This window comes from Nannobrachium achirus (assembly GCF_963921795.1).
Source record: "Nannobrachium achirus genome assembly, chromosome: 15".
Lineage (NCBI taxonomy): Eukaryota > Metazoa > Chordata > Actinopteri > Myctophiformes > Myctophidae > Nannobrachium > Nannobrachium achirus.
Window position 1 is genome coordinate 13,239,621 of NC_137822.1, and position 17,713 is coordinate 13,257,333.

At 40.9% G+C, this 17,713-nt stretch overlaps 1 protein-coding gene across 1 annotated transcript in view; it reads left to right on the top strand.

The window, feature by feature from the left end:
* Positions 1-17,713, top strand: part of astn2 (astrotactin 2) — a gene marked incomplete at its 5' end in the record, with an annotated part of 725,257 nt that overhangs the window by 158,085 nt on the left and 549,459 nt on the right.

Below are 17,713 nucleotides of genomic sequence, written 5' to 3' on the forward strand. Positions count from 1 at the left end.
ATTATTCCCAACAGTACATCGAGTGCTTAGGCTGTGTCATCAACCAGTTGGCTTGTTTGAGTCAATCCATTAATCTGTTCTAGTAATAACGATAACTCTTCATTGTGTGACACACGTGTGATTAGATTAGATCTAACATGAGCACAATCTCTCAATGAATCCCATCCTCTCCAAAAGCATTCCATTATTGATCTGCACATGACGGCAAAACTAACAACTTTTTATATACACAGTCTCACTCTGTTCACAACCTTTATAATTGTCTATTAACAACACAAGGCCAATGCAACTTAATATACTAATATATACACAGATAAACTATGCATACCTATATTAATAATGAACACTTTATCTCATGTATAATCTATATAATATAATATTTATATAATGTTATAGCACTTTTATAACAGAGCACTTCACACAGCATGAAGATATGTTTTTTACAAGAAACATTATAAAGGGATACTAATAGTGAGAGAAACAACAAAAGAGAACCAACAGATAAGAACACAAAACAGACTGTAATAAGGTAGTACATGTAAGTCTATAAAAAGTGTATTTTAAGAAGGTATTTAGAAAAGAACACTTTGCTAGCCTGATCTCCTCAGGCAGATCATTTCAAAATGCACAGGCATAGTGTGGCTTTGGCCCAATCTAGATTGTCCTTGTTTGACACTGTTTTGTTTGTATCTGTGGTCCATTACCATTCTTGTCTTCTGGCTTCAATTGCTGTCACATCTGTCTCTCAAGTCGAGGGGTGGATCTAGGGCAAGTGTTCCTAAACTTTTGAGGTAATGACCCCCCTCAAAATAATTGTATTTGAACTGGGGACCCCCTCCCCCTGACAAGCACTTGGAATTGAAGGCAGTATACATTTTATTCGACTCGGTTCCACAGATAAATATCGGAACCACTGATCTATGGGAGGGCTTGGATGAGCCCAGGTCCACCCAGATTGACAACTTGCCCCACCATAAGATCCATGAAAACGTCCCCTGAGGCTTGAATCCCCCTCGGCTAGCGTCGCGTTCCAGCTACCATGTGACAGGTGCAGCCACTTGTGGAAAGCTGCCAAAATACACAATGAAAGAAATATAAAAATAAATGTCATTTTGACATCATACACCGACTGCTGGCCATTATAATATCTAAGCTTAAAACATTTAGGCCTAGAATTATTGAATGCTTTAACCAGTGAAAAATAGCAGATATACAAGCTCACAGCGCGGCACCGAGTGCCGCGCTGCGAGCTTGTAGATCTGCTATTTTTGAAAAAGTCGTGAAAATGTGTGCAAATCTTTGAATATATGTATTTTTAAAGCGAATGTTTGTAATTCAAATTTTGCTTCTGGGTGGTCCCTGGAACTAAATATTTTGAGATGCGGGTCTGTGGCCAAATAAATATCAGTTTGGGGGTCCTTCACATGAAAAGGTTGAGAACCACTGACATAATAGTCTCTCAAGAACAGACTAACTGAGCTCCAGTTAAGTGAAAAGGACCTTTTCTTTGACGATGGCTAGCCAGATTGCTGAAATAGAAACATAGGTTTTTCAAAAAACCTGAGAAGGATTCAAAAGACACTTATAGAATCGGGTCAAAATTCTAATTTTCACGATTTTTCAAGAATAGACGATCTACAAGCTCGCAGCGCGGCACTCGGTGCCGCGCTGTGAGCTTGTATATCTGCTATTTTTAATAGTTAAAGCATAAAATAATGATACACAAAATGTGTACCCGTTCTAAATGGGTTAAAACATGCAGGCCTGTCCAGATTTTTTGAGACACATTCTGTATCTGCCACTGCCCACTCATTCAGATGAAAGAGACCATTGATTTGGTGTTTGTGTGGTGTTGAAAGGGCTGCTCTTTGTTGGCAACTCCTGTTATATGTGTCATGTTCAATTATGCATGGCAACGTTTCAATATTGTTGGGATGTTTCCTTTTTGACACCTAAGTATTCTACAAACAAAAATTAAAAAGCAGAAGGGGAGACAAAAAACATGTTTTCTTTCAAGGACCCAATATGCATTAGGCCACGGACCACCATTTGATGAAAAGGATCTCTGGGACCCCCATCAAAATCCTCTGTTTAAATGTAATCTTTGTATGGCTGTATGTATCAGTCTGTCTGTATGTCTGTCTGTCTGTCTGTCTACTGTAGTACCTACCTATGTCACTGTCTTTCTCTTTCCTTGTTCTATCAAATGCTCTTGCATTCACACGGCTGCATAGCCTGACACTCAGCCTGAATTGACATTTCGTTTCACTTCATTATTCAGTCTGAAAGTGCTTCCCCCCAGGGCGATTGCAGGGATGGGCGTTGCCAAAAAGAGGCAGTCTTCAGCGGTTGGTTCACCGACCAACACATGACATAGTGTTGTTATCATGGTTGTTATGTGTGGCTGGCTAGTGGCTAGCCTGTTGCATGCTAGTGCTACTTGCTAACCAAAGGAACAGTCAGAATAGGAGCACTACGAACTAGTAATCAAACACAACATAACCTGCCTGCTACTGGTGTTTCATAGCGAGATCGATACGATCGCATTTTACCGCAATTTACCGCATTTTACAGCGACGTGATGCGCGGTACGGTACGGCGGCGGCGCTGGTGTACTTGGAAACACACATGAGTTCTGGGAAACCCCCACCCACGCTGATCACAAGACGCTGATTCACGACGCTGATTCGCCGATCGGATTTTCAACCGAGGCAGGCCTCTTCAATGAGAGCACTTCTAGACCCCTGAATCGCCAAAACAAAACATTTAAAGGGGTGTGGCTAGCGATTCAGGGTCTGGAACTAGGCTAACGGCTGCACGCACACACTGTAAATACAGTACATATGCATGCATTGCATGCTAAGCCTGGGCAATATATCAAAAAGGTGTTCCTTCATCAACATGCGAGGTATACATACCGACGAAGACTGCTTGAAATGGGGTATTGGTGTATGTGTCAAATTAATGAACAGACACACTATGCATGCATGTAACGCATGCAAAAAAGCAGTCCATCTACCGTATAACCACTAACCAGGTGTGGTTATTTCAATAAGGCATTTTATTTCTTTCTCAGATGTGTACTGTGCAGTGTGCATGCATGGATATGCTATAATTCGTTAACTGGGTTAGGCAGGCAGTGGATCTAAAGTAGAAAAACATTAACAACTATATATAGTAATGCAATTGTTTTTTACTAATATCGCGAGTAATATCAATAGCAAGGTATTCAACAACGTTATCGAATATCGTGTGTGTGTGTGTGTGTGCGTGTGTGCGTGTGTGCGTGCGTGCGTGGGGCATACATTCAATATTCTTTTTTCAGTGATTTAAGAAATAAAAGAAAAATCTAAGAAATTCCATAAATAACAAAAGCTTAAGCTTGTAGATCTGCTGTTTTCACTAGTTTGGGTCCTGATCTAATTTCTCTTTTGGGTCTTGAACTAAAAAGTTTGGGAACCACTGGCCTAGTCCATTGTTAGGCCAACCGGCCAGCCAATGCTGCCTGTAATACCTCCGTCAAAGACATGTACGTCTCTTGGGCCGGCCTCACTGATCTGGAAAAAAAAAGAAAAAAAGAAAAGAAAAACACATTCAAGCATGCAACAAGGTGACATGTCAGGGGTTAATTATTTTTTTGTACCCGTGTAGAAAGACGGGAATGAGGGAATGAAAGGAAAAAAAGAGAAGCAAGGCGGCGGGGTGAAGAGGTGGTATCAGGAACTCTCACAAACCTGTCCCCTGTGCTAATCACCAGCTGTAATGTATTGTCACCACACAATGAGGGGAACACCCATAGCACCGGGGCCGAATAAAGAGAGAGCTGAGGACACAGGTTCTAAGTCACATGCATCAAAGGCTTTATATTGTCATTGTGTGTGTGTAATTGATTTTCTGAATATAATAGCTCTTACTTCTCTTGAGATGAATGTCTAGTTGAACGGCACAGATCTAATTCAGTTTAGGAATCCTCAAAGGAGTAGCCTATATGCTCGTGTTAATGTTGACACTACACAACACGACGCATTATAAAAAAAATGGTTATTCCATATCCTGCTCTTAAAGACCCAAATCCAAAAAGGACCTCACTGTGTGGAGTTTGCATGTTCCCTCACAAAAAAACATGCAGTAAACCTGGTCTCATTACTGCCTCCCCCTGGTCAGTCGGGGTGCCTGATAGAGGGGAAAGGAACTGGTTGGAAGAAGGTGTTCCTTCCACGCGCTATGTCCTACTGGGGAAACTTCCCCCTGTCAGGTGATAAGAAGCGGCTTGCTCACTCCTCATGCATCGAAGGAAGCATGAGCTTATGAGGCCAACAATCTTTTGTTGTTTTTTTAAGTGTGTTTATTATTATCTAGCATTATTGCCTGCTTAAATGTGTGAACTATGGATGTTGATTTGCCTTACATTGGTGTGTTGATTTTATGAATGTACATTTTTGGCCTGAGAAGGAGCCTCTGAAACTATCGACTAAGGTTCCATGTACAGTAGTAGGGCTGTCACAATTACAAATTTAAGTTGACACTAATTGTCACACTGATAATTGAAATTAACGATTTAATAGTGACATTGGACAACGAAAAAAAAATCTGTTTAGGCTTCGTAATAAAAACATACACAGGGAAGATATGTCAAATAACTGAAATATACAAAGAAATGACTGCCATTTATTCATTTTATACAAAAAAGTAAACATCTACAAGCTTGTTGTAAGCTTGTACTGTAGATCAGCTATTTCTGCTTTTTTAATGTACAGTATGAACCTTTTCCAACATGGAAACGATTACGACGATCAAATAATTGCAATTAGACCATTATGTAATAATTGTCTAATCGTGACAGTAACTATGCATAATTTCGCTAGGTCAGGACTGAGAGGTATAATTACGGGTATTAAATCCAGGCTTCATGTTTGACTCCACTGATAGGTGGCCCTGCATCATCTGAATGGAAGCACCCATCTCTTTAATTATTCTTTTAATGCCCCAGATGAATCCTTTTCATTTATTTATTTTCGCCAGCAGTCCAATATTTCTCAACAGATGGGTCACAAACTATTAGCTTTGACCTCTTGCCGCCCAGTCTGTGTGCAGCACTAAGCAGTGACATTTGAATACAGACACAATTAACTCCTGTCCCACCTGTTCTATGCCATTTGACTTCCCAAAGGTCTCCAAATACCAGGCATCTTTTATCTTTCTGTCTTGGCTTGACAGATGACCCCATTCAGCTCAGTTCAATAGCCTTCTCCCCAGCCATTATGACCCGTGCGTTGCAGGTTCGCGCGTGGCACTGCCTTTTGTTATGCAGGCAACCAAACAAACGAGGCCTGTCAATTTGGTTATTCAGCAGGAACCCTGTGGCGTCGGGGAAATGCGTTGGGCAGCGCCAGGCATCGTAAATCAGGTGCGGCATAACTTAGATGCATGCAGGAGATCTCCTTGTGTGACAGGCTCCCAGGAACCTGCAATTAACATCAGCCCCCCTCATCAGCACACATCTATCTCTGCTACACACAAACTCTCTCCCTCCCCATAACAGTCCGCCATTCCGAAACACCGCTATTCCGAAGCAGGGTTAGGGTTAGGTTTAGGGTTAGGGTTAGGGTTAGGGGTAGGGTTAGGGTTAGGGTTAGGGTTAGGGTAAGGGTTAGGGTTAGGGTTAGGGTTAGGGGTAGGGTTAGGGTTAGGGTTAGGGTTCGGAATAGCGGTGTTGGGTTAGAAGTCAACGTTCGGAATAGCGGTGTTTCGGAAAGGCGGGGTGTAACCCTCCCTCCCTCCACCCCTCTCTTTCTCTGTCTGTCTGTCTGTCTGTCTGTCTGTCTGTCTGTCTGTCTGTCTGTCTGTCTGTCTGTCTGTCTGTCTGTCTGTCTGTCTGTCTGTCTGTCTGTCTCTGGCTGTCTGTCTCTCAATTCAATTCAAAGGGCTTTATTGGCATGAGAAAACATACGTTTACATTGCCAAAGCAGAAGTGTACACAATACAATACAATACAATCGGAACAAAATATGTACAGGTGAAAAGAGTGTAACAGTTTTCATGCATCAAGGTTACGTGCAGGCAGAGCAGGGATATATACAATGGTTTTTAAGGTGGTTGGATTCCATTTGATGTCCTTCTCCTATCACAGCAGCTCACGAATCTTGCTGCTGTGTTTGCACATTGTTTTACTTCACCCAGAAGGTATGGGAGTTTTTCAGCATTGGTCATGTTTTCAAACTCTCCTTGGGTGGTTATGATCTGTGGGAAGTATGTGTCTCTGATGTCTTGGTACAGTGGACAGGCGGTTAGGAAGTGTAGCTCAGTTTCCACTTAATTTTGTGTGCAGTGGGTGCAAAGTCTGTTTTCTCTAGGGAGCCAGATCTCTCTCTCTCTTTCTCTCAATTTTTGTATTAGAAAATATAGATAGAGAATATATATAGAGAAAAAAACATATAACCATATTGTGCAGGAGAAGTTTAGAAGCCTAGAGGCTTATAGAGAACCTCCTCCATTTTGAACAATCACATAAAAAAAGAGTATACATATTTAAAATAATATTAATAATATTAATACCAATAATACATTCAAGAGATATGCGTAAATACAAACATGCATACACATTACATACATTAGTACATTGATACTGCATACATAATAACCACCTACCCACATCTGTAGGTTTTACAAACCTATACACATGCATTCATACTGTACATGTACTGTACACAAGACCTGTTTATCTACTGCTTTCTGGCAGTGTGAATTAAAGACCAACAGAGATGGAGATTATTTTTCAGCATAGGATCAGCGGCATTCAAAAGAGTCTCTGTACTCAGCAGGAACTCTCTCACTCGGTGCTCGCTTGCTCACACTCACATGCGTGTGAGCGCGTACACACACACACACACACACACACACACACACACACACACACACACACACACACACACACACACACACACACACACACACACACACAGATACCAAACAAATACATTCAGAGGCCTTGAAAGCCAAATGCACATAGAAAGAAACATGTGCTCCAAGGTTCACATAATGTGCATTTACTCATTGCCTTTCCCTCAGTTTTAAACCGCATTATTCTCAGAGAGCACTATGCTGAAATCTGTGTTTTTCAGTCTACCACCTACACCGTTAATAAATGGAAGCAGCAGCTATGTTTACTGGGCGATGGGATCAAGTTGTTTCCCCTCAATTATGCATTTAAAGGAAATTGTGTATAGTCCAGGCATAGTAACAGTCAACACACTGTGGGGTTATCACTGTGGCATCATGTGCATTTCTTTACTGAGGTGAAGATTCAAAATCATTTATATTATGTATGTTGTATTTATACCATTCGGTCTTCAAGGGATTCTGTCTTTAAAAATATACCTTTTCTCTATTACTCACCCCATGCAGACTTCATGGATATTTCCTTTTTGTTTTTGCCGTATTCCTAAGACAATGATTCGATGACCAGCAGTGGTTTCCTATGGAGACACAACGTGCCACCTTTGTTCCCTATGGAGAGACAAAGAGTCATCTCAAATGATTGGCTCAGGGTTGCAACACAAATGAATCCATGAAGTGTACATGGGGTGAGTAATCAATACTAAAAAAGTAATTTGGGGATGAACTAGCCTGTTAAATGATAACGTAGCCTGCGAGTTGAGTTCAGGCAGATATACTTGAGAACATCATACTGCGCTGCGTAAGCGCATACGGATGCTTATTACAATATCATTACGCAAGACCTTACGTCACACGCCAACGTGGCAGTCAGCTGATCAATTGCTGGGCTATTTAAGCTCACCTTAGGCTGTCATTTCTCCTGCTGTCTTTGTCCTGGACTGTTGTTATGCGCTTGTTTGCTCCCACCACCTCCCCAGCACCACCAGTAGGCTCTGCTATTAGTTCTGTTCCCCATGGGGGTTGTTTATTTATATATATGTATATACTGTATATATATGTCTCCCTGCTCTTAATGGTTAATAATGGTTTCTATTTGTGCTGCTGCTGAGCGGGGAGAATAAGGTAGCAGAGCCTGAACGCCAAGTCTAAATGTTATATCTACACTTGTACACTCATTCTATAATAAAATATTGCTTCAATCTACTCGTGAAGTTCCTTTATTGTAACTTTAAGCCAGATAATTGGCCACTGGATCATGTCATAGTCATAGCCTTTAAATAAACCCCAACGACCTCACTTCATCATCTGTTGATATCAGACCAACTCTGAACCAGTTGAGTTGAAAAATCAAGCTGATATGAGTGAAGAAGAAGATGATTACATGACATGGTGCAGTAAGGGTACAGCACTGTACTGAAACAAATGTATGCTGTATTCTTACTACTCACTTTGCTTGGGGGAGATGCTGTAGCCTTGTACTGTAGTTACTATTGATAAAAAGGGGGAAGATGGAGAAAGTCTTTGGGATTATGTGGAGTAGAGTGCTGAGGCTCCTAAGTATTTAAACAATGTGTGTGCTTCTTTACACAAGTACACCTACAGTAATACTCTTATGACCTAATAGCCTACTACACTGGGAGCAAAATCGTGTGACTGAAAATGTGACCCAAAAAATAAAGGGAGAGAAAAGAGGATAAAATGTGAGCCCCATTAATCATCTCAACTGATTTGCCAATGCTTTTTTGACCTGCTTTGTCTCTTCACTCAATACTCTACCTGGTTAAAGAGTTTTAAAAGTATAGTATGAAAAAGTAATTGGCTTCAGAAGTAGCTCAGACTTTCTCTGTACTGTAACATAAGAGGCAACAGTGACTCAGGAAACGTATACGACAAATGTGGTGCGTAGGCTGAGAAGCTCATCAAAGACATTCCCCGCCCCAGCCTCAACCTGTTCACACTGTGATGCCATTAGGCAGGCAATAACGCTGTATCAAAAAAACAAACGGAAATGCTAAGTAACAGCTTTCACAGGCAGGCCATCAGGCTGCTGAACAAACTGCTTAACAGGCGCTGAGACCTGTCGTCATGTCAGTCTTGGTGACACAGGCCGTCACATTGGCATTTATCAAGTATGCATACTGTATGTATATGACTTTGACTATGTGACTGTGAATATACTGGAGGAGGCCCGCACACCGTCTTAAGCTCCCCAAATGAATAATTTATTGGCAACGGTCAGGCCTGACGAAGACCCCTTGTGGGTCGAAATGTTGGCAATAAATTATTCCTTTGGGGAGCTTAAGACAGTGTGTGGCCCTCCTCCTTTATTGCTCTGTACGTATTTTTGCTCAGCACCCGGAAAGTTTTTTGTTAAGATGTGCGTGCTCATTTGACTTATTCTCACACTGTGAATATACTCCATTGCCATCACACTGGCACTGTCACTTAATGTATATTTGACTGTGAATACTCTGTACTGTATGTACCTAGACTACACACATATTACATACTTGATACTGTATATGCTGCTAAGTGATGTCTCTTACTTGCACAAGAGACTGCGTGTAGGCCTTCTCTGCTTTATTTCTAAATGATTCTTAAATTCTTCCCAGGGGATTAGTACAAGTTTATCTTATAAGACAAATCAGATTTTCATATTTTTGGACTGCATAAAACTAGCAGTTTTGTCTTTGTCCAGCAGTCAAGCCAGTACACATGTTCCTAATGTGTAGCCATTAAGTTACAACTCAAGACTTATTGAATGCCTTTGAAATTTACAGCCTAATTTCCATGCAGTATTCAGAAAATATTTCAGAATGAATCGGAAATATTTATCCTATTGTGGTGAACTGTCTATTAATCATTATTATTTTGACAACTATTTGCTGATAGAAACTTTTTTCTTTTTTCTTTTTTTGCCATTATTTGGGGGAGTGAATCTTTTGCAATATTCACTCCCAAAATCAAAGTGAGGAGGGGGTGAAAATGATGGCACCACAGGCCACAGTTTGACTTAGGCCACAGTTTGCCACATTAGATTTCATAACATCAGGATATATTCATGGGTCTTATGCAGCGTGCATGGACATGGATAAAATGTTGAGCGGGTATAATCGGGCAAGTTTTTCGAAATGTTATTAGTACACTTGAGCGTTTTCAGCTTTGCCCAGAGGCAGGCTGACATGCAGACCTTGTTCTAGAAGATAATTATAGTATGATTGAGCAAAGCTTTGCTCACAACTGCTGTCAGATACAATGCATCATCTCCCTTATCTGAAACATATTTACAAATCTCTGGACTTGTTGTTTATACTCAGGGGAAGACTTAAGGGGATACAGGTTGTTATGAGGCTTAAAGAAGCGCTTAATATTTAACACTTGGATAATTTACAAATTGCTGTTAGAATTCAGCCCGGTATGGGATTTGTTGGATAATGCACATTTCAATATACTAAACTAGTCTACCATCATAAGAACTAAGTTTAAATACCACTCTGAGCTCATGATGCATGAGTACTTAGCCTCACCACCTGAGTGGGTCTTAGTACTTGAGCTGCACTTGCGCACACACACACACTCTCTCTCTCTCTCTCTCTCTCTCTCTCTCTCTCTCTCTCTCTCTCTCTCTCTGTGTGTTTGTCTCTGTGTGAAAGACGAACAGCCACACCATCTTGTATCAATCACCACTGTCTTTTAGGAACCCCCAGTGTCACACACTAAGCTCCCAATTAATCCTGTCACACCAGAGCTGTCCATTGTCGGCTTGCAAATTGTGAGGTGGTCTGATTTGTTGGATCCCCTGTACCGGTGGCTTACACCCTTCATCTCGGCTATTGGTTTATCGTCTGGTACCACCCAGCGTTAGACGAGTGCTGTAAGAGGGAGATGGAAGCTCTTTACTAAAATGTTCAGTTTTATGCTGAAGAAGCTGTGAAAGTGGATTAACAGGAAACCTTGAAATTGTCACACCACAGAATCCACCACTGTGTCCCCAGCCAGCCCGCTTACAGTAAGTTGACATGTGAAGCCAGATGACAGTAATGACCAATCTCATACTGTAGAAGTGAAGAGATGGAACTCACTACAATATGCTACATATTTTTCACAAAGACAAAAAAAACAAATACAAGTACATGGGAAATCTCACATGCAATTTTTATTTAAAGGAGTAGTTCACCCCCAAAATGACTTTTTTTCTATTGATTACTCAGGCCATGGAGAGTAGAGTTCAATAATATTTTTTGTTTTTTGTCACATTCCTAAGACAAAATTTTTATTCGAGTAAATTTACCCCCATTGATTCCGGATGGTGACCCGTTTCGAAACGGGTCACCATCCGGAATGAATGGGGGTAAATTTATTGTTATCACATTTTTGTCTTAGGAATGTGACAAAAACCAAAAAATATTATTGAATTCTACTCTCCATGGCATGGGTAATCAATAGAAAAAAAGTCATTTTGGGGGTGAACTACTCCTTTAAACTCCTTTATTTTCTTCAACCCTACATATACTTCACATGATTGGTTGGTTTGCACCAGGGGTCTTCAACGTTTTCAGGCCAAGGAGCCCCTTAGCTGAGAAAGAGATGATGCAGGTACCCCTGGATTCCATATAGTTTCATCGTTTGACAGCACAATCATCTGTGCATTTTGGATTCATGTCAATTTTCCTCGCAGTGCAAGGCGTTGTGAGCTTGTAGATCTGCTATTTTTGGCTAAAGTTCTCAGAGTATGGACGTTAGGGTTCAAGTGGTTAATATAAAAAAGGGTTAGGGTTAGGGTTAAAAAAGGTTTCTATCAAACAAAGATTTGGAGGACCCCCTGTAGTAACTCCGAGGAACCCCTAGGGGTCCCGGACCCCCTGTTGAATACCCCTGGTTTACACTATTAATCCAGTGAAAGGTTAATTAATTTTTTCACCACACAAAAAAACATATTTTATCGTTTTTATTATTTTTGTATTATTCTTTATACTTGTACTTTATGATAAAAAACGTGTACCTTTTACATACTTTAGTTGACCTTGGCTCTACTAAAATGTCAGGAGTGATTTGTGAAGGAACGGTACCAGCAAGACAGGCGATAATATAAGACGGTTGTGAGACCAGCCATGCTGTACTGCTTGGAAATGGTGGCACTGATGAAAAGACAGAAAGCGGAGCTAGAGGTTACAGAGTTGAGGATTCTACAATTCTCATTATGAGTGACAAGGAGGAACAAGATGACTACGGTACATTAGATGATCAGCCCAGGTTGGAGGGTTTGGGGATAATGGCCTATAGGCTCTAAGGCACCTATACACTCTAAAGTAGCCCAACGATCTTTACTGCACACCTCTCTCCATCATAATATTCCTTAATAATAATATAATTATATAATAATATAATATTTCCTGTCCTTCTTCACTAATACACTATCATTAAAAAAGATGGTTTGGGTATGCTGACAGAACCCTCACTAAAAACCCCAGGTCAAAAATCCACTCAGCCCAGACAATTCGCCCTCCTGGCCCCCAAACTGTGGAATAAACTCCCTGTCACACTTAGAACTACAGACTCTGTAGCTTCCGCCGTGGACTGAAGCTTACCTCTTCAGACACCACCTAAACCCATAGCACTTACTGTAGCACTCGCCTACCCTCGATGACCATAGTGTACATGAAAGCTAGATAGTATTTCTTAGGTTTTACAAAAGGTTTTTACTGATTAGGTGCATGGTCTACCTACTGTACGTTATTGTTTTCTAGATTGATATGCCTATGCATTTGTTGTATTGTTGTTGATATTGATTGTATTATCTTGCTTATTATCTTGCTTATTGTATTGATGTATTACCTGCTTATTGTAAGTCACTCTGGATTAAGAGTGTCTGCTAAATGCCTAAATTGTTAATTGTAATTTTATGAAGCAAGAGAGGCGAGATGGTTTGGACATGTGCAGGGGAGGAAGGAGGGGTACATTGGGAGAAAGATTCTGAGGGTCTGCCAGGAAAGAGGATAAGAGGAAGGACAGCCTTAAAAAGACGCCAACGCTCTCAGGTCACGGGGTGTTCCAGAGTCCAGAGGAAGGGCATTCCAGAGTCTGCGGCTACAGACTGAAAGGCTCTGTCACATTTTGTGATTAACCTGGTACAAGAAATGACCAATTAAGATTATAATGGAAGCCAATGGAGCTTAGTGAGACCTTCAGCAGAAACCCTGCACAATATTATGTCATACAAGTCGTAGACGACTGACATAATGGATGACACAGGATTTTATCTTATTTTGTTTTATTTTATTAGAGTGGATAATGACGTGATACCTTGCTGCAAATTTCAGTTGGACATAACAGTGATTAACAACAAACATCACACCCACCGCATGCTACACCAGCCTTGCACCAGATACTGTACGTTATCACAGGTGACACTATCATGTCACGCTTCCATGAGCTCTGTTATCTCAGTGTACGCTGTCACTGCAGCTGCACTGCTTGGTTGCCACACATATTTTCACAATAATAAACAACCCATCCAATTATCGTGTGCAATGGTTATCGCCCCCGTCTAATATTCTGACTCTCTGAATGGCGTGAATCACACACCAAAAATAGCCAATGTACAAGCTCATAACGTGTTACGATGCGTTATACAGTGAACTAGATTGGCTACAGTATTTTCCAAACACAACACCGTCGTACAGCAACTTATACATCAGGCTCAGGCTGGAGTGCAGCGATGCAGATGTGCCTGCTGACATTATTAATGTCCAGATTCTTTGTCGAATGAAGGCGACTTTTACTTGGATTATTGCTAAACTTAATGAGCTAATTAGACAAAGATCAGAACGTTTCAAGCAAACTGGGTGTGCGTGTGACTGTTTCATCCTTCTCCAGATTCCATACGGTTCTTATAGAGCCAAGGTTTTGTTCTACAATGATGTATTATACTACTCTGTAGACATTCATCATCGTTAATAACATTTCTGTTCTTCTAAACCTTTATGGACTCGTTGCATCGGAATATATCACGCTAATATGGTTTAATGAACTTTAAAGAATCCTCTCCCTCTGCATATTACGGGAGCACAAAACATTGGGGCAGGAATTTGGGTCACCGCTCGCTCGTGGATGCAGCAGCCAGCAACGCATAAAAAAAAAAAAAACTGCCCCATAAACATGGCTGGTGAGTTGGCATGCAGTCGACCCAGCTATATTGATTTGGTGTGTGGCCTTGATGCTTACAGTCTCATTTCTCCAGTTCTCTTTTTTTTCTCTCCTTTTCAGTTTTCCTTCAGACAACTAAGACTTCATGACTTTATGAGCTAGTGTACTTCGCACTTACTTGCTTCTAGTTTTGTCTTCCCTCAACCAAGACATTCTTAAAATGCTTTCTGCTTTCTGTGCGAAATTGCTCTAATCAGCAGTGCAGTTACTCATTTAAAGCTTCATACTGTAGAAGGCACTTTCCAATAGAGATCGCCTGAGCTTTTATCGATGGAAAAAACTGAGAAAGAAAGTTGGTAGTGAGAGTGCAATGAGAACCTGTACAGGTTTATATGGCATGCTTTCAATGGTTAAAAAACAATTACAAGGGATGAATGATATTGATTATTAAAAAGAATGGGCCAAATTGACAAGTAATTTAAGAAAGAGGCAAACATGATAAGGGCATGTATTGATTGATTGAAGAGTTGATTAGCAGTTTATAATAGAGAAAAGTACAGTTTCATGATAGCACAAATAACTGGTACAAGGTCAACTAAAAGGAGATCCTAGAAAGCCTTATGGCTTATTTACACAGGAACCACTTTAAGTATCTCATATAACATTGAAAGACAGACGAATAGAACATAGTACTTTACCTAGGATAACAGCAATTTCAAAAGCAGAAAAAGCATAACATCAATTACAAAAGCAGAACAAATGGGGGGGGGGGGGGGGTAGCATGGGGGCTTAGTCTATTTACAAGTCATGAGTAGCAGCCGCCTGAAGGTGACTTTTCATACCAATTTTGAAGGAGGCTAGGTATTCGCTCTCCTTTAAGGCTTGCGGAAGGGCGTTCCACATGTTGGTAGTATAGCTGGAGAACGAATTAGAGCCTTGTTTAGTGTTAAATCTATGTTGAACATTATTTGGGGGGGGGGGGAGGTCACAGCCTGAAAAGGTTGAGAAACACTGGCATAGAATGCAAGGACATCACAAGCAAATGTGTATTATGCGTGTGCTGTGCTTCCATATGCTTTGTGCGTGCCTTTCCAAAGCACTATGTTCCATTTATTCACTAAAGTGAGTTAATGAAATTTGCCCTGAGTGACAGTACACACAGCAGTATTGCTTTCCATGAATAGACAAAAAGGAAAGAAGGGCAAGTCGCTATAATTAACTCCCAGCTATTTATCATGGGGAAGGGTGACAACCCTGATTGGGTATTAATCAAAACATGGCCCAGAGCTATCATCGATGTGCCAGGCTTGGCAGCCATTTCTCATCAATGATACGACATAAGAGTTGCTTGGCATGATGTCGGACCATTACTCTCAAAAGTCTGCTAATTGATAGAATGGGCTCATAAGCTCAATTACATATAGTAAACAATTAACTTAGTGGTCAGGGGTCTGTGTTATTATGATGAAGGTGGTGCTGTTAAAGATGATATAGTGTTGACTAGGGCTGTCACAATTATTACATAATCGTCTAATCGTGATTATTTGACATTATCGCAATTATTTTGTCATAATCGTCATAATCGTGAATGTTGAAAAATGTCAGAAATAGTGGAAATAGCAGATCTACAAGCTCACAACGCGTCGCATCGCGACGCGTTGTGAGCTTGTAGATCGGCTATTTCCACTATCAATGTTATTTTTTAAGTAGTAAGTCGTCAAATATGTCAGTAATGTATTTGTGTGTTTAGGTTATGTACTGTATCATATCTGCCATATGCAACTTCAAAGCCTAAAAGCTGAACAGAAATGTAATTATCAACGACAAAAACACAATTAAATCGTTAATCGCCAATTATTTGAATGACAATTAATCGTCATGTAAAATGTCATATCGTGACAGCCCTAGTGTTGACGATGACGATGATGATGGAGCGTGATTACTATATGTTGACAATTTCAATTATTTGTTAATTGTTTGATAGATTGAATTAATTACTGTACACTTTTCTTGTTAAATTCTAATTAATCTCAATTTCCTGAGTCAACTTCCCAAGTAGAAATGTACAAGGCAGAACAACATTCTGTCTTAGCAGAAGGTCAAAGGATCAACCGTATGTCTTGTCAAGCTTTCAGTACATGCCGTGACTGCAAACACCCAACTAGGCCAAGATGTGTTTCATCACCGTTATAACTGCTGTCACGACCTGGCCTGTAGGCAATGACAAACTGAGGAGGACACACGGTAGGGGTATAAATAATAACAATAATTTATTAATATAAGAGTGTAAATCATATTTACAAAAGGGTATGAGGTGTGTAAGTCAGTAATCAGTAGTGTCAGCAATGCATGGATGTGTGGTAAGTGTAGTGTGGGGTGTTGTAAAGGGTGAGAACCCAAACAAAAGGTGCTGTCGTCTGGAGAGGGAGAGAAAGACTGGCTTGGCACCCAGTGTTATATAGGGCTTCAGGGAGCACTGGCCAGGTGCTCCCAATGCACATAATCAGGCTCCAATGGGCCGACACCCATAGGCTCTGTGGGGAGAAGCACACATACAGGGAGAACCATACGCTAACACAGGCCAGGCCAAGGGGCCGTGACACTGCACTAATCAAATGTATTTGTTTCCAACCTGTATGTTAGAGTATGTTAATACAACAGCGTGGCTCAGTGTAGCCTGGACAGTGTGTTGCGGGTTCGAGTCCCGATCCCGACGGCCTTTGCTGCATGTTACGCCCCATCTCTCTCCCCATTTCCTATCAGCCTACTGTCCTATCAATAAAGGCAGAAAGGCCCAAAATACAAAAGAATTAATAAAGTACAAAAAATCCCCTGAGCAAGCAGAGATGCTCTATGCACAGCACTTGCACAGGAAACCGGGTTCAAATCCGAGGTAGAAGAGGAAAGTTCCATAGTGCAGCTGTACGAAGCTACACAGCAAGAGATACAGTGACTGACTAGCAAATATGTAGCCTTTGCTTGTTTATTGTCACATGTGCTATTGTTACACGTGTGCTCGTCAATTTGTCTCAGTTACGTCGTTCTGACGTACGGCTCTGAGTTATATTCTCCTCAATTATTTCCTTCCATTCCCTGTCAAAGGTGGGTGGCGTATATCCTACGTGACAGAAGTCAAGCACATCCACAGTCGCAACCGTCAAGGGGGAAACAGGAGTTTACTGAAAAGTTCAAAAAACTAGAACAGAAATATATGCTTTGGTCTCAAGTGACTCCCTTGATGGGAGAGGCTGTGAGATGTTGGTTGCTCGCTCGCTCTCTCTCTCTCTCTCTCTCTCTCTCTCTCTCTCTCTCTCTCCTCCTTTTGTTATGTTTTAGAAGGAATTTAGGACCACACTTGTTAAGAAAAAAGAAAAGAAAAAAAAAATATATGCAATATTCAAGCACTGTAATGTAGCTTTTTTAACACTTTGACTGCCACAATGTTAAGGGTTTTAAGGGTAAAACCCTTGCCACCATAGACGGCCATTCATTTTTGACGGAATAAATTGAAAATGGTAGGATGTACGAAAATTGACAAAAATTTCAGAGAATATAGAGTCGGAACCTTAGCTTTCACCATAAATTTCGTCCTGCTGTGGTGTTCTGCTGTGGAGAAACCTGAGGGAGAGCGAAAGCTGTACAGATGAAAAAGGAGCATCAGAAATTTACT